The following is a 17094-nucleotide window of genomic DNA, read 5'->3' as shown; positions in this document are numbered from 1 at the left end:
ATTAGCATTTAGTGGCTGGGGGCCAATGATGTTAACTGTCTCCAAACTCACAGAGCAGTTCTAGACAACAAGCCAAAAGTATTTCCTTGAATAGAATCTTAAGACTATACTTTCAGGGGTCATTTCTATAGTTCATTACTGGAGAAGTATCTCTGAACCTGTAGAGCACCTAACATGTTTCCATTCTCCTGAACTCATTCCTGATGTCTGATACCCTGGTTGAAAACAATTCAGTAAAGCATCCTGCCTCAGAATGACTTTCCTATCATCCTTCATGTGTCATTCCAAGGTTTCTTCATGAGTCACTCCAAATTCTCTAGTCCATACCACAGTACCCCGCAAAAAACACACGAATAAGGCAATACAATCTGATTAAGATACACACACACAAAATACACACACAAAAAATACACACACACACAAAAATCTTAACTCTGGTGTCCCTGATTTCAGAGCCTTACTATTCCACATCTAATAATTCTTGGTTCCCAGAGACTTAGCAGTTCCACGTTCTAGAGAAAACACACACACATATATCCGGAAAAACTGCCACAGATGTCACAGACATTCAAAAGAAGTGAAATATGAATGGTCCTAACTTTTTCAAAACATGCAAGATTATATAGATAGAATACTTAATATAGGGCATGAATTCATATAATACAGGCCTTACTAAAAGTACAATTCAATGTACAGAAATTATATTTTGATATCAGAGATTTATCTTGTTAGATTAAAATCTGAAAACTAATCTTTTTAAGCCTACATGTCCTTCCTGATTGTTATCTTCTGGATAGAAATAACAAATGTGTCTGTTAACTTAAATTTAATACTGAATCAAAATTATTGTATTTTAGCTGTTGTCCTTTCATTGACCCAGACTAATCTACTAGTCTGAAATTTCTGAAATCCTACAGATTAAAAAAAACCACACACACAAAGATCCGTGACATAATGTCCCAGAACATCAATCAGACTGGACACTGAGAAAAGTTGTATTTCTATACAATGTCTAATAAAGCTGCCTGGGACTTTGTATATAGGCAGGTAGCCTTGCTTTTTTTAAGAAATACAGTGGCCAGTCAAGTAGGGTTATTAGGGCAGCTCTGGCCACATCGTCTACCTTCACCCCTACCCTCTATTAGATGCAGTATGTTTGCTGTGCAAATTCAGCAGCAGAACCAGAACTTGAACTTCTTTTTCCAACCAGATTACCAAATCTAAAATCCCTCCTAAAGCTACAAAGGTAGAAGATAAAAAGGAAAATGGAAAAATCAATCATAATCCAGAAAAAAAACACTATTCACAATTTAGTACATATTACTTTGTATCTTTCTATACTATGGGAATAGGTTGCAAAAATAGCGTATTATACCTACTGCTTACAGATTTCACTTAACGTATTTTAACACCGTCATTAAATAATTGGTATCACTACTGGAATGGCTGCGTACCAAGCCTGCACTGATTTAGGAGTACTATCAGCCAAAAGGTGCCCACTGTACTTAGTCAACAGCACCTTTTTCCTCATGCCAATTTGAAAGGTGTTAGAGTTAGATCATTCTTTTCAACTGCTAGAGCTGAACATTCTTATGCTATCTGGTGAACAAATGTGTCTTTTTTTTCTGATGATTAACTGACTAAGATAGCACCCCTGAGCCTTCCTAGTCCAGGTGTTTGTTTTGTTACCGCTGCTTCTACTAACAAGTTCCTTACCTATTAACACCATCAACCCTTGTCCTGCATTGCAAATATTTTCCCAGTTTGTTGTTTACCTTCCCTTGTATTTATGAATTTACATTTTAAAGAAATTCAGTAATTGGTATGCTTTCAAATCAATGACTGCCTTCAAATTCTTTTGCTGTCGTGTAGTATCATTTATATTCACAACTGCATCAAAAGGGATTTCACTCTACCACTGCTTTTCAGGTCCCTAGCTATGTCTTTCCCTCATCTGTCCCTTTTCTATAATCTTGCTGCCTATCCATCCAGTCTGTTTTCTCCTTGAGATTTTTCCAATCCATTTTTATAAACGCCATGACTTCTTTCACTGTATTAAGAATGTCAGTCACTATTGTAAGAAACTATTTTGAATCCTGCAAGATATCTTGTTTGGAGATGCTCTTTCTCAAAGTCTTCAAAGATATTATTCCCTAGTTCCACAATTCCTGTTTCCGTCTCACAGTGAGTGTCAATGTGGCACCTTCACTTGTCCTACTATGAAGTATCAGGAGACAGACTTACCCTCATACCTAAAACAACTGAAAAAAACAGAATGTATAGGCAATCTAGAAGACACTGGAAATCATCAGGAAACAAAGGGCAGCAGACGCTGAAAGATGGGAAATATGTAAGATGAGCCCTACAACTGTCCCCAGCTTACTGCCTGAAGAGTTCACCAACTGTGATACAGGGAGGGGGATCTAGGCAGATCCTGGCAGTACCCTTGTGTTGAGGACAAGGATCTGGGAACCTAGGGAGACCAATGTAGCCAGAGTTCACATGGCAGAGTACAGGGTAAGAGAGAGCTACACAGAAAGAGAACCCCACAGATATGCAGAGGGCCCTTCTTGATCAGTGGATGATTGTGAGGAACCTATAAAGCCTGAAGCAGCAGCCACCTAAAGGGATTAAGAGGGAATGATACCCAGGCTCATACAAGGCAGTTCCTAATCTTAGCCATTGGAGTGGAAAACTTCCTGATTGGAATCCAATAAAGTAGTTAGAAGGATTTTACCTTACTAGTGAGGCAAAATTACCTCTAGAGTAGTCTCATCTGCGAAAGCTAAAAAGCAAGACCTGAAAGGATCAAAGTATCTCCAAGTAATTTAACCAAAGAACAAAACTCAAAAACATTTAAGAAAATACAAAAACAGCTATCACACAATAATCTCCAGCACGCAATCTAAAATGACCACAGTACACAAAACAGCAGGAAATGAAGAGGAAAACATCAATCAATTGAAACTGACCCAGAAATGACAAAAATACTAGAATTAATAAAGACAATGAAACATTTACCACATTCCATATACTTAGAAACTACAGGATGGATAGAGTATGTTAAATGTAGACGTGGACGAGAGAAAAAATAACCAAATCAAATGTCTAAACATAAAAACTACAACGAGAGGCCAGGCGCAATGGCTCACACCTGTAGTCCCCGCACTTTGGGAGGCCGAGGTGGGCGAATCACGAGGTCAGAAGTTTGAGACCAGTTTGGCCAACATGGTGAAATCCTGTCTCTACTAAAAATACCAAAAATTAGCTGGGCGTGGTGGTGGGCACCTGTAATCCCAGCTACTCGGGAGGCTGAGGCAGGAGAATCTCCTGAATCCAGGAGGCGGAGGTTCCCAGTGAGCCAAGATCACACCACTGCACTCCAGCCCAGGCAACAATGCGAGACTCCGTCTCAAAAAACAAACAAAAAACAAAAAACTAAAAAACCCACTAAAATGAGAAGGAAGAAATTCTGGGAATGATGGATATGTTAACTTGACTATAGTGATGGCATCACAGATGTACACATATGTCAAAACCTAGCAAATTACATGCTTTAAATATGTAGAGTTTATTCTATGCCAACTATACCTCAATAAAACTGCTGAGAGAAGGAGAGAAAGAAAAAGAAGATTATCCTCGGGCTGCACTCTACTTGTCTGATAGGGATTTGCCCATTACATGCCTATGGTTCAAAGGCAGATTTGAGATATCTAGATCTAGTATATTACGAATTAGAGCACTCACTGCTCCCATGGTAAATTCTCCTCTCTCCAACTTCCTTGGTCTCTAATACTGTATTCTGAACCGGCAACAGCAACATAAAAATACAATCCTAAGTCTATACTGGGCAGCACAGCAGCACTATACTGTTACTACAATCCTTCTCTACTTCCACCTAGAACACTTTACTCATAATGACCACACTTCCCAGATAAAATTCGTCAGCATCCATTTCTCCTCCCTCTTCCCATCCCTCCCCAGGTTTTTTCTGGTAGTTACTAGTGTGAGCAGAAGAAGAAATAAACATGAAAAGGGATGAAGCCTCTGCTATAAAAGAAGCCCTGGGTAAAAATTTTCCTTATTCTGGCTGTGTTACTATTAGTATCCATTATTAGATCCTATAGGGAGTTAAGTCATCTTAATTTTCAGTGTTTCATATTTCCATCTATGTTTCTTAACAAATATTTTAGCAGGACACTGCTACTGATATATCATTTTGCACTACAAACCTCAAATTGCTTTTACAAAGTCAGAAATTTAGTTCTTAAAGCAAATTAAAAACCGAGAGTCTCAACGACTTTTCATTTGTGATCTGTTAGCTAATTCTTAATACTATTACTATGTGAGTTGTGTTTTGAACACCTACTTATTAAACATCCTCAAGCTTACTTTTATTATTTTTGAGACACTTACCTAAACATGTCAACGAGAAAAGGAAAACAATTTTATAGAAATAAATCCTATATATAGACACATTTATTTTACATCATACAAAGACTTGAAATCTAGGGTATTCATGAGTACCTTATACTGCTTAAAGTTTAGCCTGTACATGCGAACTATGATCAACCAGCTTAATTTAATCCCAATCTATGCTTTACACCTGATTCTATTCTAGTTCCTTATGATATTGTTATCATATACTCATGATACTAACAGAAAAATTAAAAGTTAAAGTCTAGTTGTAGTTGGATTCAAGGGAATTTGCATCTTTCTATGAAGCTATTTAGGCAGACAATTCAAATGTTTTGCTAAAGGAAGAAAATAAAAACTTTCATTCCCATGGCTTCCTATTTGGTGTTCAGAATATACATGGTCACAGACTAACAGAATTTGATTAGAAAGAAAACGCAGACTTCACACTCTTGTCCTTCTAAGAAACTTCCTCAAAAAAAAAAAAAAAAGAAAGAAAGAAAGAAACTTCCTGAAAATACTGTATTGGGCTTCGTCTTTCTCCTCTGTGCCCATGAAGGCTGAAATCAAGATACACCTAGTCTCTGCCAAACTCCTGCTCTACAGTCCTAGTAACACTCTCAAAAAAGTATATTAGGCTAGTTGGGTACTGCTTACTTACTCTTAGTGAACCCTAATTTGGATTAACCATTTGTTTAATTCTTCTGATGATCATCTCCATAAAGTGTGTATCAGAAGTTTCATTTCAAAGTATACAGGTGAGAATATAGGCAATATTAGGTGACTTTTCTCTGCAGCTCCAGCATCTACATTGGAATCCCTTGCCTACTATTTGGTTCTTCACCATGTGAATTCATCACTTTTTAAACATTTCAGAATATACCCAAATATGGTAAATGAGACTTCCAGGGAATGCAAAGATAGATACCTACCAGTGTTATTATGGTTTACAAATATGCCCATATAAGAGGAAAAATATCACAGACCTTCTCTCCTGCCTAGGCCAATAGTTTGTATACTCCCACAGTGACAAAAAGGCTCTCAACAAAAGCCAAGTCTCAGGTTCACTGGTCTTTACATTGGTGTATACTTTCTACACTGCCACTCCTCTACTTGCTTATTAAGCCTATTTCTTTTGAATCATATATATATTTCCCAGTGCCATAATTTAGCCATGAGCCATCCCTCAAAACTGTGATTTCTGTTTTCGTGCCAACTATTTTTCATTAAAATTTCAAATTCATTTTGTTTTTTTGGAGGTGGGAGTTAAGGGGAGAAAAATATGAAGAGACAAGAGAACGATATGAAGCATCAGGCACTGGTCTTCATCAGCTTTCTGTGAATATTTTAGTAGTCTTTCTCCTGTGAATTTTCTAGTACTCCCTTTACTCTACTGGTTATGTTTGCATCACAAAAGCTATCTTCTATGATTCAACTATGCCTCTTTGCCTTTGAAACCTGAGTTTAATATCTTCTCCAGCAGGTCAAAGGAAACACTAAGAACTGGCTATCCCTAATATACAATGTGACTTAAGAAGCCAAAACCCAGTTCTTCAACACCGTCTGCACAAAAAAAAAAAAAAAAAAGATATGTCCATCCAGAATCTCAGAAAGTAACCTATCTTTACAGATGAAATTAAAGATCTCAAAAAAGAGATTCTGGATTAGGTGGGCACTAAATAAAGTAACTATTCTTATAAGAGACCAAACAAAGAAAAGGAGAAGATAGAGACACACAAGACAGACACAGGGGAAGAAGGCGATAGAGATTATGGTTACGCTGCCACAAGCCAAGGAAGAGCAGCAGTACCAGAAGCTGAAAGAAAGGAAGGATCCTCCCCTAGAACCTTCGGGAGAAGCATGGCCCTGCCAACACCTTCAGATTTCTGGCCTCTAGAACTGTGAGAGAATAAATTTCTGTTGTTTTAAGCCACCAAGTTCATGGTAATCTCACAGAAGCCTTGAAAAATCCAGTACACCATCTAAATCACGAGTCACAAACTTTTTCTGTAAAGAACCAGATAGCAAATATTTTAGGCTTTGCGGGGATGGGTGTGGCTATGTTCCAATAAAACTTTACTTACAAATACAAGCAAACAGGATGGATTCAGCTCATGAGCTGTAGTTTGTTGACTACATGATATAAATGATACCAAATGATATCTAGCAACCTAAATTGCATCTATCATGCAAATAACCTAAATCATATTTTCTATATCCTTTTTCGCTTTTAAATTTATAATTATGCTCTGTATGGTAGGCACCTTCAATTATCTGCCCAAATCCTATAGTTTAGTTTCCAGAATTTAATCTCAAGATACATTTCAGAATTTTTCTTGAAAATCCCCCACCAATCAACAGGGAGTGGAATTAGGGGCAGAAACCCTCCTAGGATTCTCTCATCACTGAGGTAAGTACACTAAGATGTCAGCAAACCTCCTTGTTTAATATCTTGGACATCTCTCATATCTACCTATCTTTCAGCAAGTAATAGCTAATTATCTTAACAGATTTCTTCTTCCTGGACACAAGAACTTGATTTCTCAAACTTGACAATGTCTACATTTTCCTTCAATAAATAAATATCTTCTTGTGCCTAGAACCACTATCCGTAAGAACCTTTCATTATTTAATTAGTTTGAAGTATGTTTTCTCCTCTTATTTCACTATCACATTCTTCTACCTCGATCATCTGATCCTGATTTCTTCCCAATGCTATCAAATATACCTTCTTTCCCAAATCATTTCTTCCTTCTTTTTCCTAAGCAACTTTAACTCTATCAAGCCAGCATATACTAAAATGCCTCAAGCTGTTTTACTGTCTCCTCAGCATATATATACATACACACACACACACACATACACATATATGACTAATCTTCCTTAGACAGGAAAATAAAGGTAAGACATACCCTGCACACCACTGCAACTGTTCTTCTGTGTCCGTACTGTTAACGATCTCTAGATGAATACTGCTTTATGCATCCTTCTGCAATGCAGCTCTCTTAATTCCGGAAATTTCCACAGTAAACTCGGTTTGTCAGTTACCATGGAAACTGCCTGCTTCCTGGCACTACTAACAAATGAGTATCTTTGCTGTGATCTAAGATGAGGCAAAAGGAAAAACTGAAAAACGAAATGTCCAAAAGAATGGCTCAAACACTGTAAATAGAAAATTTCAAATTCTGATATTCATATTTAGTGAACAGAATGTATTAGACAAATTAGATAAGTCTGAAGTATTTTGAAGTAGTACTGATTTATAAAATACAAAGAAATGTTTTATCACCACGGAAAAGAGTAACATTAAAGAGGACAAGACAAACATTCATGTTCACATCACGCTGCTATTGACTGTTTCCTAAGAGCTGATCCTGTGTCAGTTGTACTCAAAGTTTACCCTTAGAACAGTTTTTCTGGGCTATGCTTCTTCAAGAAAAGGTAAGCAAAACTGCCCTAAATCTATAGGCTACATGTTTTCATGAGATCCTTTCCCTGTTTAGGCTCCAATTTCCAGTGGCAGCTAAAACCTCTTCCCAAGTATGTAAGAAATTAAGAGTAGTTTAAAGTATAACTCGGGAGCTTTTGCCAAGAAGGTAGCTTTACTAGCATTCTCAGAACATTAGACATAGCCAACCATAATTCCTTACCAATTGCACTTTGAAACAATGCTAGATTTCTATAACATCACATACTACCAGTTTGCTTCCTAACTGTCCAGCATCTTTTAATTTTTGCCTGTCCCTTCTCTTCTATCCAACCTCTAAATGTTAGATTTTGTTGGGGCTCAGCCCTGGACCCAATTTTCTCATCAAAATACATTCTCACTCTCTATTCCTAGGCAACCCTTTCATCTATATGTCAGCAATTCTTAACTTTTTATCTCCAATCTACAACCTCACCTCTGGCACCAGACTCATTTTCAACACCACAGTATGTGATACATGCACATAAGCACAGGCACACACGTACAAATACACGTACATATATACACACACACTATATATGTATGTTTTGATATCACTAATAAAATATGTCACGGGTATCTCAAACTTAATATATCTAAAACTCTATCTTGCCCTATGACCCCCATTTACGGATGCTCCATACCCAGTAGTCTCCATCACAGTAATCGCAGGTGAACCCATTAATTCAAGCCAGAATTCTACAAGTCACTATGAACACCTTCCTCCTTGTCATCATCTACATTCAAATTATCACCAATACACGAATATTTATTAATTACTTCCAAAATTTCCTCACAGTCTCTCTACCTCAACTGTCATCAATTTAATATTATTAAAGTCATAATAGATGACTATTACGCTTTAGCTATATTACCACAGCTTTATCCGGTCTCCCTAAACTATATTCTTACCTCCTTTCAATACATATGCCACACGGCAGCCAGAATAATTACTTTAGACTGTAAATAATCAGTTTAGATTGTAAATCACTCACCTGCTTATAGCTCCCCACTACACTCTGGATGTTATCCAGCTCTTTATCTACAAGGCCCTACATTATGTGGCCCATCTATCCATATCTAACTGTCTCTACATCCTTAATCTAAATTTGTTTTTCCTTTCTCATTCAGTCATCTTCCATGTGAACTGCCATTCCTTCCATTCCATGACAAGGTGAATATTTCCCAGCTTGGTAATTTCAAATACATGCTATTCCTTCCACTTGGAACACTCATCAATCCCTCCCCCAAATGTAGTAAAACTCACTCAGGTTTAGAAGCCTTCACTGACTACATTTTCACCACCCTCCTTCTAAATTAGGCCCATATTTCATTCTCTCATTAGCACCTGGTTCTCTTCCTTTAATAGCATGTAGGTGATTATAATTTTATACACACACACACACGTCTTTGTCTACCTCTAAATCTCAAGCTTCATGAAGTAACAATCACATCTTTTTTCAACATGAAATACCTATGCCCACACCATAGTAACTAGCAGACGGCAGACATTCAACAAACATTTGTTAAATGTATGGAAGAAAACGTACTGGATTGCTTTGGTTTCTGGCAACTATGACTTGCTCCCAAAGCTTTGATGTTCTCCCTGGACTTTATGAGATATCCCTATAGCCATTCCCCAATTCCTTTACTGGCATCCATTCAAACCCCAAGGAATACACCTCTTATATCTGACTTCTGCAGCTCCTCAGTCAGGAAAAAGGTTCATCTGTGTAAACCTGCAGTGCTCTCTGTACCAGTGGTCCTAAGAAGAAGCAAATTTGCACCCCAAGGTTCATCTGGTAACATCTGCAGACATTTTGGCTGTCACAGCTAGTAGGGAGCTTGTGTTACTGACATCTAGTGGGACGCCACTGAACTAAACATCCTACCATGCACAGGACGATGGCCTCCCACAACAAAGCATTTTCCAATCTAATATCTCAATAGTAACAAGGTTGAGAAGACACAGCTACTTCCAGTCTCTCCTATGACAATGGCTGAAAATTACCAATCTATGAAGAAGTAAACATTGGTTAATTTTTAAAAGTACATTTCACCAGCACAAAGTTGTCCTCTAAGACATTGTTTTTAATTAAACAACAAAAATAATCTAAATAGCTATCAATAAGGAACTAGTTAAATATATAATATACCTATACAATGAAATGAATACTATATAACTAAGAATAGGATATGTGGGTGGGGCACAGTGGCTCACCCCTGTAATCCCAGCACTTCGGGAGGCCGAGGCAGGTGGATCACTTGAGGCTAGGAGTTCAAGACGAGCCTGGCCAACATGGTGAAACCCCATCTTTACCAAAAAATACAAAAATTAGCCAGGTGTGGTAGTGCATGCCTACAACCCAGCTTCTTGGGAGGCTGAGGCACAAGAATCACTTGAACCTGGAAGGTGGAGGTTGTGGGCAGCTGAGATCGCACCACAGCACTCCAGCCTGGGCAAGAGTGAGAAAATCTCAAAAAACAAAAAAGAAGAAGAAGAGGAGGAGGAGGAGGAAAAGGGTATGTGTTAATTCAGAAATATTTTCAAGATGTACTAAGTTACTAAGTCAGTAAAAACTCAAGCTACAAAAAAGTGCAGAAAAAAGCTGCCATTGTGTGTAAATATTCTTTAAGGATCTATACAAATTATTATGTATTCTGACATATAAGCAGCTTTTGTGCAAGGCATTTTACATTTAATAGGGTTATCTTTGGAGATAAATATTAAGGGCACGAAGCTTATTTTTTGTTTTGTAACTTTCTGCACCAACTGAATTATCTTACCAGAAGCAGGTACTACTGATTTTTTTAAAGGGTAACATGAACTACCTGAATGATAAGATAATGGGCCATTTTGGCTTTCTTCTGTATACTTTTTCTGTATTAAAAAAAGAAAGAAATGTTATTTTTAAAGCACACTGAAAACATGTCCCTACACATTTTAGGGAACTCTAGCTACTTAGGGGTACACTACAACTGATGTGGTGCAACAGATACTCTAGATTAATCCTCAAAAGAAACTTGATAACCTTCTTAAAAATTTCACTCTAGGGTTCTTTCAGACATCATGAAAAGGGAAACCACATGGGCAGTAATAAAATTTATCACAATATTGTTCCACAGGCATGAAAGCTGAATTCAATAAAAACACAGTGTTCACATATTTATCAGGTCATCTAAATTGTTGAAATATATAGGTGCTTTGAAAACAAGGACAGAAAACCACAAATACTGTTCAGTGAGACTAAAAAAACTATCAATATAATTTTTATTGTTACTGCCCAGGCACGGCGGCTCAAGCCTGTAATCCCAGACTGTGGGAGGCGAGTTGGACAGATCACCTGAGGTCAAGAGTTTGAGACAAGCCTGGCCAATACGGCGAAACCCCGTTTCTACTAAAAATACAAAAATTAGGCCAGGCCCAGTGGTTCATGCCTGCAATCTCAGCACTGTGGGAGGCCGAGGTGGGTGGATCACCTGAGGACCAGCCTGGCCAAAATGGCAAAACCTTGTCTCTACTAAAAATACAAAAAACTAGCCAGGCACGGTGGTATGGGCCTGTAATCCCAGCTACTCGGGAGGCTGAGGCAGGAGAATCACTTCAACCCAGTAGGCGGAGGTTGCAGTGAGCCGAGATCGCACCATTGCACTCCAGCCTGGGTGACAAGAGCGAGACTCCATCTCAAAAAAAACCTAATAATAATAATAATAATAATAATAATATATGTATTATTGTTATTGTTATGGATTGCTTTTTAAATTGAGGCATCATTTACATATAGTGAGATGCACAAATCATAAGCATATGTGGCTCAATGAGTTTTGCCAATGCAGGCACCTTTCTATTTCACAAAATATAGCAAGATATAGAGCATTCCATTACCCCAGAAAATTCCCTGGTTCCCTGGTGCCATTCTGGTCAATCTCCTCCAGAGGCAAACACTGATTTGATTTCAATCACCAGAGATCGGTTCTGCCTCTCTAGATTTCACAGAGATAGAATCAGTATGTTCTCTTTTGTGTCTGGCTTCTTCTGCTCAGCATTTTCAGGGATTCATCAATACGGTTGCAGATATCAGTATTTTCTCCACTTTACTGAGGAAGAGTATTTTATTAATTAATATACCACAATTTGTTTCTTCATTCTTCCATTATTGAACACTCTGGGTTTATTCTAATTGGGAGGCTATTCCAAATAAACTCTCCATGAACATTCACTTACAAGTCTTTCTGACAGTGTTTTCATCTTAGGCAAATAACAACAAGTAGGACTGCTGGGTCAGGAGGCAAGTGCTTATTTATTTTATTAAAAACCTAGCAAAGAGTTTTCCAACGTGGCTGTACCATTTTCTGTTTCCTCAACAATACAGGAAAATTCTGTATTTTCACCACATATTTGCCAAGATATTGCCTGGCCTTTTAAATTCTAGCCCTTTGGGTGGAGGTGTACTGGTATCACCTTTTTGTTTTAGTCTGCATTTCTCTTATTACTAATGTTCTTACGGCTGCTTCTCACATACTTATCATCTATTCCAATACCTTCTTTGTAAACCGTCTATCAGAGTCTTTAAACCATTTTTTAAAATGGGTTGTTTGGGCTGGCCCAGTGGTTCAATGCCTGTAGTCCTAGCACTCTGGGAGGCTGAGGCAGGGGGATCACTTAAGGAGAGTTCAAAACCAGCCTGTGCAACATAGCAAGATCCCACCTCTACAAAAAAAATTTTTTTAATGAGTCAGGCGTGATAGAATGTGCCTGTAGTCCCAGCTACTCTGGAGGCTGAGGCAGGAGGATTGCTGGAACCCAGAAGTTCAAGGTTGCAGTAAGCTATGATGCAGTCCAGCTTTGGTGACAGAGATTCTGTCTCAAAAACAAAAAAGTAAACTGGGTTGTTTTGAGTTGTAGTTCATTATACATACAAAAGTCCTTTGTCAGATATATATACATTGTGAATGTTTTCTTCTCTCTCTCCCTCCCCCATCCCTCTCCTCCTCCTTGCTCCCCGCCGCCCGCCTCGACAGAATTTTGCTCTTGTCACCCAGGCTAGAGTGCAGTGGTGCGATCTCTGCTCACTGCAACCTCTGCCTCCCAGGTTCAAGCAATTCTCTCGCCTCAGCCTCCCAAGTAGCTGGGGTTACAGTCATGTAACACCACGCCCAGCTAATTTTGTATTTTAGTAGACATGGGGTTTTACCATTTTGGTCAGGCTGGTCTTGAACTCCTGACCTCAAGTGACCCGCCCACCTCGGCCTCCCAAAGTGCTAGGATTACAGGCATGAGACACCGCGCCTAGCCTTGCCTGTTTATTTTCTTATAAAACTTTTGATGACCAGAAATTTTTATTTTCGATAAAATCCAATTTATTATTTTTTAGTAGTTTCTTTGTCCTATCAAAGAAATTTTTGCCCATGCCAGACAACAAACATATTTTGGATGTTTTCTTTTAGAAGCTTTACAGAGTTTTTGCTTTTACTTTTAGGTCAATAATTCATCTTGAGGTAATTTTTGCATATGGTGTGAAGTAGAAATTAAGATTTATCCTTTCAAACCTTTTTCCAGTTTGTTCCATCACCATGAAAAGCCTATCTTTTTCCCCACTGAACTGTACAAGCATCAAAGTCAAAAATAACTTGACTATACATGTGTGTTTGTCTACTGGACTTTCTATTACATTCCACTGATCTATTTGTTCATCCTTAATATCCTTCCACCAAGCCTTAATTACTGCAGCTTGTAGGTTGTACTTGTAGGCTGACCGTGTTACAGTCAACCTTGAAATCAGGTTGTTTTAAGTCCTCCAACTTACTGTTTTACAAAATTGTTTTTGGCTAGGTCCTTTGCATTTTCATACATATTTTAGAATCAAAATGTCACATTATACATATTTTAAAAGTTTGATGGGATTTCACTGAATCGATATAGCAATGTAAGAAGAACACACATCCCAGATGAATAAAAGAATAATAAATTGTCTTTCCTAGAATGAAAGAGTGGTTTCTAGATTGAAAGAGTCCACTGAGAGCAAACTACAAGGAAAAAGAAAGGTAAGGGGAGGAGGGGAAGGCAGGAGAAGACTGGGAAAAGGGAATAGGGGAGGCGTACGGGGGGAAGAATGCAAATATATCAAGATTTCAGACACTGGGGAAAAAGAAAAATCCCCACAATAAATCACAAAAGAAAAAAAGAGGTTACATACAAAGGTTCTTGAATCAAAGTCACATCTAATGTTTCAAAGTAACTAACCATGGAAAACAGAAAACACTGTCAAAATACAAACACAATTCTGGAAAAAAATTTCTACCCCAGAATTCTATACCCAATAAAACTGCTAATCTATTATGAGGGTTATTTATTTAAAGACATTTTCAAGGCCAAGCAGTGGTTCATGCCTGTAATTCCAGCACTCTGGGAGCCCGAGGAAGGAAGACAGCTTGAGTTCGAGACCATCCTGGACAACATAGCAAGACCCCGTCCTCTACAAAATAATTTGAAAATGAGCCAGGCATGGTGGCACACGCCTGTAGTGCCAGTTACTCAGGAGGCTAAGGTAGGAGAATCACTTGAGTCCAGTTGTTCAAGCTATGATAGCACCATTTACTCCAGCCAGGGAAACAGAACAAGATCCTGTCTGAAAAAAGACAAAGGTATATTCAGGCACACAAACACCAAAAAGCTTAGTTTCTTAACTACTAAGAAAGAATTATTATCTCAGGAAGACTTAGAATATGTACAAAATAAGAGTGGGAACGCGAAAAATGAAACAAAAAGATAAAATCCCAGAAACAGAGAATTAGAATCAGGCATTCACAAAACAATGGCAACAGTCCTGTGAAGCAGGCCTCAAGTATAACCACTCCAGATTAAAGCAAGAGTATGGCTAGATAGCTAACTCAAAAAAAAAAAGGTGGGGTAGGAGAGGGGAAGAACTGAGTGATCAACTGATGTATTTAATTATGTTCAGAGAAGATTCACAGTGAACCATCAATGAGGCGGTTATTAACTTTGGGGAAAACAAATTTGCTCAAGAACAATAATATAATCATACTGTTACTCAGTTGTAGATAATCAAAAAAAAAAAACACTGAAAAAAATGTTACCTTTATATAGCAAATTTCCTTAATAATAGATAAAAGATTTCAGAAACATACATACTACAAAGGCAAAAGGTCATAATATTCTGATTGAAATCAGAACTCAAAAACATAACTGCCTGATTAGAAATGATTGGAAAACTCATCAACAGCTAAGAAGTCAGCTATATCTTCAAGGAATAGCACTTGGAAGTACTGTTGGTTAAAAACCCAGGGCTACCTTCTAATGTCTGCCTCGGTCTCTGATTCAAGAACAAAGACAATTTATAACACCAAAAGCACACAACTCAACAGCATGTATCATTAATCTATGCAAATACATATTCCAGAATTAGCATCCACCACCTCAGCTATAAACATCCAGCTTGAAGGGAATGTGAATCTCAAGGGGGAAGGGCCCACAAAGAGAATCAGTTCTACCACTTCTATTACCACTGCTACCTCTGTAGAGAATCACTTCTCCAGTGAATTGCTGACTTACGGAAATGTACCACAGCCTCAGGTATGCTGAGGTACAATGTGGGACTACAGATAAGATTAAACATCCCTAAATTGTAACTTTAAGAAGTAAAATGATCTAAGCTTTAAAGATTATCCCAAACACAGCATCATTATTTACTAGAGCCAAAAGGTAGAAACAACCCAAATGTCTAACAACAGATAAATGGCTAAACAAAATGCTGCATACACATAACAATAAAATAATAATTATTCACCCTTAAAAAGGGTGGAGAAAGATACATTCTGCAATATGAATGAACCCTGAAGACATTATTTTGAATGAGATAAGCTAGACACAAAATAAATATTGTTATGATTCCACTTACAAGAGGTACCTAAAAAGCAGTTAGATTCACAAGAGACAGAAAGTAGAATGGTGGGTGCCAGGGCTGGGAACAAGGAGAATAAGGACTTACTGCTTAACGGGTACAGAAGTTCAACTGGAAAAGATGAAAGAGTTCTAGAGATGGATGATGGTGACAAATGCACAACAATGTGAACATAATTAATCCCAACGAACTGTATACTTAAAATGGTTAAGATAAAAATGTTTACTTTATGTGTATTTACTACAGTAAGAAAAAAGATTCGCAGCAGAAGCGCCAAACCAGTCACACACACGCACACACACGCCATAGTATTTAACACATTTGAGATTAAACAGCATCTACTAATACATACCCATAAATACTTCTACCATTACTGCTATTTTGTAAAAGTGTTCCACCACAGAAATGTAGAGATTTCATAGTATCATGGTTGCTTCAAAAATTTCAGAGAGAGAAAAAACTTTCCAAATTCATGTAGATTAGAGGTATTCACACTTAGAAATTCACCAGAGATGTCCTGGGACTATTCTGGGGAATGAAGGCAGACAACGCTACAAAGCTCTCTACCACCTCACAAACACGTCAGTCAGAGAAGGTCCTTCTTTATCTTTTTAGTCTATTAGTCTTGCAGATGAGACTTTATTTAAAGAAAGTAGTGCAAAGCTGGCTTAATTCTCTCCTCTCCCAATTCATTACGTAAAATAGTGTATGCCGCTATTCTAATTCCATGCCTAAATTGAGATCAGAATTAAGTGATAAAGTCAAGGTCACAGAGATAACGACAATGCAAGGATAGAAATCCAGACTCCTAAATTTCTACCCATTGCTATTTCTTTTAAAAAACAAATTTTTATTGTATTTTTTAATAGAGACAGAGTCTCTATTCTCACACAGGCTGGAGTGCAGTAGCACACTGTAGCCTCAACCTCCAGGGCTCAATTGACCCTCCCACTTCAGACTCCCAAGTAGCTGTGGGGACCACAGGCGCATGCCATCACACATGGCTAATTTTTTCTATTTTTGTAGAAATGGGGTTTCACCATGTTGCCCAGCCTGGTCTCGAACTTCTGGGCTCAAGCAATCCTCCTGCCTCAGCCTGCCTAAGTGTTGGGATTGCAGGTGTGAGCAACTGTGCCCAGCCTCGTCATTAATTCTAAGACAGCAACGTTTAAAAGACAAAGTTCTCACAATTTAACCAACAGAAGAAGAAATTCTAAGTTTTAAGATAAAGTTCTACTGAGAAGGCTCATCAAGAAATATGAGGAATATTAGTTATTAACTAGGGACTTT

The 17094-nt window shown here is 38.0% G+C and overlaps 1 protein-coding gene and 1 pseudogene across 3 annotated transcripts in view; one reads left to right on the top strand and one right to left on the bottom strand.

Moving 5' to 3' along the window:
• MAP2K4 (mitogen-activated protein kinase kinase 4) overlaps positions 1-17094 on the bottom strand; it is a 120206-nt gene that overhangs the window by 64744 nt on the left and 38368 nt on the right. The window lies entirely within an intron of this gene.
• Positions 101-178, top strand: LOC111523494 (annotated as a pseudogene).

Source organism: Piliocolobus tephrosceles, chromosome 16 (genome assembly GCF_002776525.5).
Source record: "Piliocolobus tephrosceles isolate RC106 chromosome 16, ASM277652v3, whole genome shotgun sequence".
NCBI classification, from domain to species: Eukaryota; Metazoa; Chordata; class Mammalia; order Primates; family Cercopithecidae; genus Piliocolobus; species Piliocolobus tephrosceles.
The sequence above is the reverse complement of the archived record's forward strand: the minus strand, read 5'-3'. Positions and strand labels throughout refer to the sequence as shown.